Source organism: Brassica oleracea, chromosome C3, assembly GCF_000695525.1.
Source record: "Brassica oleracea var. oleracea cultivar TO1000 chromosome C3, BOL, whole genome shotgun sequence".
Classification (NCBI taxonomy): domain Eukaryota; kingdom Viridiplantae; phylum Streptophyta; class Magnoliopsida; order Brassicales; family Brassicaceae; genus Brassica; species Brassica oleracea.
Genome location: NC_027750.1, coordinates 49,111,077 through 49,116,173, shown reverse-complemented (window position 1 = coordinate 49,116,173; position 5,097 = coordinate 49,111,077).

The window sequence follows — 5,097 nt, the reverse complement described above, 5'->3', positions numbered from 1 at the left end:
ATGGGTTCGCTACGGTCTTCGGGAGATAGCATCGAAGGGTAGACGAGAATGCAGACTAATTGTCGTATTGACGTTTCTAAAGAGCTCGATTGCTACATAGCGACCGAGCGGAACGGACGCTCGGTCCCTTCGTAGCGACCGAGCTTTGGCTCGGGCTCAATCGCTACGTAGCGACCGAGCGGAACGAACGGTCGGTCACTACGTAGGGACCGAGCTTTGGCTCGAGCTCGGTCGCTACGTAGCGACAAAGCGGAACAGACGCTCGGTCGCTACGTAGCGACCGAGCGGAACAGACGCTCGGTCGCTACGTAGCAACCGAGCTTCGGCTGACCGAGCGGAACAAACGCTCGGTCGAGCTTCGGCTCGAGCTCGGTCGCTACGTAGCGACTGGACAGCGTGCATGTGCGGTAGTAGCGTAATGACCGAGCTTGGTTCGTCCGTGTTCCGATCGTCATACTCGGACCTATCCGTAACCGGTATGGGTATGTTTCCGATGGCTTATGTTCGATCTAAATAGAATTCGAACGAAACTTTATCTTGGAAACATATGTTGCGACGTTCTCTTGACCGAGCATGATTTGTTGCGAAAAGACATACTTGTATTTTGCGGCGATTTGGACGTTAACTTCGTCGTAACCGTTTTCAACCCCAACAATACACCTCCAGGCTCCGATGACGAAGAAGGTGACATCGAAAGTGGTTATGAAAGATGGGGAAGAGGAAGTGGAGAGTTGAAAATTGTGCAGGTTTTTGAAAGCATATACGAGTTCAAGGAAGCTGTGTTAGAATATGCATTGATGGGAGGTTGTAATGTCAAATACACATGATGGGGAAATCAAATTTCTGAGGCAAATACACATGATGGTTCCTTGTACTTGGAGAATCTACTATTCTTATGAGAAATCAGTGAAATAGGACATGGTGAAGTTATTCCAAGAAGAGCATACTTGCACCAAAGACGGGTATTGCAAGTTATTGACTGATCATGTGAATGCTAAGCTTCTGATAAATGATTACAGACACGATAATGCATTGATGTCAAGGTTCATACAAGAAATCATTGAAGACAGATACAACTTAACGGTAACACATGATATCGCTAGAAAGGCCCGAAAGAGAGCATTGGAGATGATAAGCGATGAGTTTGATGAAAAAATTGCAATGATAAAAGACTACAAAGAGAAAATCCTAAAGTACGGTTTGCTTTTAAATTTTTTGTTCTAATTTCAATTGAGCTTTTCTCTAACTTATTGGTTCATTTTCTGTAACAGAACAAACCATGGGTCTACGTGTGATGTTGTAACAACCATTAGAGATGATGGTGTTGAGATCTTCGACAAGTTTTATGTTTGTTTTAAAGCTTTGAAGACAATATGGAGAAATTATTGTCGACCCATTATTGGGATTGATCGGTGCTTTATGAAACTCACTTCAAAAGGACAACTCTTTGCAGTTGTGGGATGAGACACAAACAATCAAATATATCATGTTGCGTGGGGCATTGTTCAAGTTGAAGACACCGACAACTGGAAGTGGTTCATTCAAAGGGTGAAGTATGATTTAAACCTCCAACGTGGTCAAGGATTCACACTTATCTCTGACAAACAGAAGGTAGGCTTTTTAATTGTTTTTTTTTTCTGAATTGTTAAATACATATTCTTACTGTTTTCATTATTTTCAGAGTCTTATAAAGGTTGTCGATGAAGAGCTTCCTCACATAGAGAACCATATGTGCGCTAGACACGTATACGGGAACGTTAAGAAGCTACACCCCAACATGTCTATGTTTAAAAAACTGTATTGCACAGTGGCAAATAGCTTCAACGAGGGTGATTATAAAGCGGCACTTAAAGAGCTTAAAGCATTTGACTTTCAGATATATGATTACTTTATGGTGAGAGATCCTGAAACTTGTACCCATGCATTCTTCAGCACCACTTCTACTTGCGAAGATGGACTCAACAATTTCTCAGAGTCTTACAATAGTGGTCTTCTCTGCTTTTAGTGGAAATGCTTTAGACCATGAGGAGAAAAGCAATGGTTAGAATTGAGGTGAGGAAGAAGAAGTTGGTGAAGTATAGGAAGAAATAGAGTGAAAAGGTGGCAAACACCATCACTGAAGAAAAGGAAAAACGCAAATGGTGTAAGAAAAGGACACCTGGTCCGAATGGTGTTTCACAAGTACATGAGAACAACGCTTCCAACACTGTCAATATGGACAAGCGAACATGTAGCTGCAGAAGATGGGAATTCACCGGGATTCCGTGTCGTCATGCTTTAAAGCTGATTAAAGATAAAAAAAACTTCATGTCGAGGATTTTGTGGCAGATTGTTACTTGACCACTTTGTGGAAGAAGCAATACAGTGATTCAATTACTCCAATGATTCATTGTTATCGATGTGGTATGGAAGGGCATAACTCTCTATATTGTAAGCATGTTGGATTCCCTAACAAACCGAGAAAGACTTATCCAAGGAAAAAGAAACAGCCCTCACAAGGAGAGACAATGTCAATTGACCATGGTAAAGCTCCGGGACCAATTCAACCATCACAAACATCCAACTAACTTCAGGTTTGCTCTCTTAGTTAGATTTCACTCATCACTAGACTTGTAACACTGCCTCTTTTGTCCATTTTTCAGGTTCTCTTGTTTATTATCACTACAAAAAAATTTCACATTCATAGCACAATAATATAGCTCATTTTAGTGAACTGCTATCGTATATGAGATTAAAAATTTTGTACTCTATAACATCATTAGATAAACGCTATGAAAAAAATTTAGCAAGCGGAGACCTTAAATCAAGTTTTCCGCCAGGCACTTAGTGAAAATCAAAAAGTTCCCTCTCATCTATGTGATCTCTCATTTTCCCTCTCTCTTCTCTCTCATTTTTCTTTTTTCTCTTAGAACCCTAAGAAAAGTGAGCTTGATTCTACATATCCTAAACCCTAAATCGCTTCTCCCATCCGACAATTCATCGCGTTTTCCATTTTCGAAAGCGAGGTATGAGTCGTTAGTGAGCTCAAACCGAGGAAATGTATTCTTGGTTTGATTTCGTGTTTGCTTTGATTTCGAGCCTCGGCGTTGTGCTATCTAGTTGTCTTCTATTTTCTTTTGCGGTTCACTCTCCCCTTTTTGAAGAGTGTTGAAGGGACGGGTTTCGGTGGTTCCATCTTTCATGCTTCTGGTGTTTGTGGTCCTGATTTGGGCGTGTGGTTATGCGGCAGAGCACTTGTCTTTTCCCGATTGTGGTTATGCTAAATCAGACTCGAGCTCTTTTCACATCCGTTTGACTTACTCTAAGGCTTCAGATGAGCCCCAAGCCCCGAGGAGCGTCTGAAACAACACAAGAAAGAAAGAGGAGGAAAACATGCATATTGAGACTCTACAATCATTTTTACTTGATTCATCCGTCCATCTAAACAAATGATTCTTATCCTACAGAAAAAATCCTTAACTATAATTAAACCAAACACAGTCAAATAGACTTATCTTAGAACAAACACAAATAATTAAATAAAGTCAAATTTCTTACCTCTTCACTGCCATTAGGACAACCGTGGAAAAGTCTTTCTGGGTTTTTCAAGGTTTTGATGTAAAAATCACAGCGGCTTCTCCACACTTCCTACAAAAGCTCGGAAAGCCTCTTTCCCTTTCAACCCTTCGGCGACTCCAATTTGCGCTAATCACTGCTCAGTTATCACTCAATTAAACAACAAATATACACTCAAAGCTTGATTGGAGACAAAATTGATTATATTTACCTGTACCATACAAGGAATTTGGGTTAGATGAACTAGACATTAGCGCTTCTCTCTCTCTATATATATTGTAAGCATGCTGGAATCCCTAACAAACCGAGAAAGACTTATCCAAGGAAAAAGATATGATATCTTGCATATTTTCATTATTTTAGTCATGACTATGTTGCTTTTTGTTATTTTAGATGTTTTTCTGTTGTGACTTATAATATCTCTCTCTCTCTCTCTCTCACTCTCTCTCTCTCTCTCTCTCTCTCTCTCTCTATCTCCCTCTCTCTCTCTCTCGAAAACTGAAGCTCCAAATAACCAATTTTTTCATCAAACATGCTCTTAATATTATGAATATCCTCAGCAGCAGATTCATCTGTCCATCTAAACAAATGATTTTTATCCTACAGAAAAAATCCTTAACTATAGTTAAACCAAACACAGTCAAATAGACATATCTTAGAACAAACAAAAATAATTAAACAAAGTCCAATTTCTTACCTCTTCACTGCCATTAGGACAACCATGGAAAAGTCTTTCTGGATTTTACAAGGTTTTAGATGTAAAAATCACAGCCGCTTCTCCACACTTCCTACAAAAACTCGGAAACCCTCTTTCTCTTTCAACCCTTCGGCAACTCCAATTTGCGCTCATCTCTGCTCAGTTATCACTCAATTAAATAGCAAATATACACTCCAAGCTTGATTGGAGACAAAATTGATTGTATTTACCTATACAATACAAGGAATTAGGGTTAGATGAACTAGACATTAGCGCTTCTCTCTCTACATATATATTGTAAGCATGTTGGAGTCCCTAACAAACCGAGAAAGACTTATCCAAGGAAGAAGATATGATATCTTGCATATTTTCATTATTTTAGTCATTCATTCTTGCACATTTGAATCATTTAGATTAGTATTTAGGCATCTTTAGGTTCCATTTGCATACATAAGTCTTTATTAGGTGTTGAAGTGTTCTTTGGAGATTTTGGAGGTATTTGGAGGCATTATGGTTCAAAAAGAAGTAGAAAATGATCATTGGGCGAGTAGAGGAGCTGGAGCGACCTACTGGAGCGAGGTGAGCAACCCGCTCTAACCTGAAGCGACCTCTCGCAGCTCCATGGCGTACCCGCTCGGCATTTTTGGAGAAATGGTGCAAACGCTAGAGCGACCTACCGGAGCGAGTTGCGGCACCCGCTCATATCCTTTGAAGTATGGAGCACTCGTCTGGAGCGGGCGAGCGCAGCGAGGTCACGTACCCGCTGTGAAACCAAAGCGGGTGTCCATTGCGACATCATCAACCCGCTCAGCATTTCATCGCGATACGAGCATGATCTGGAGCGG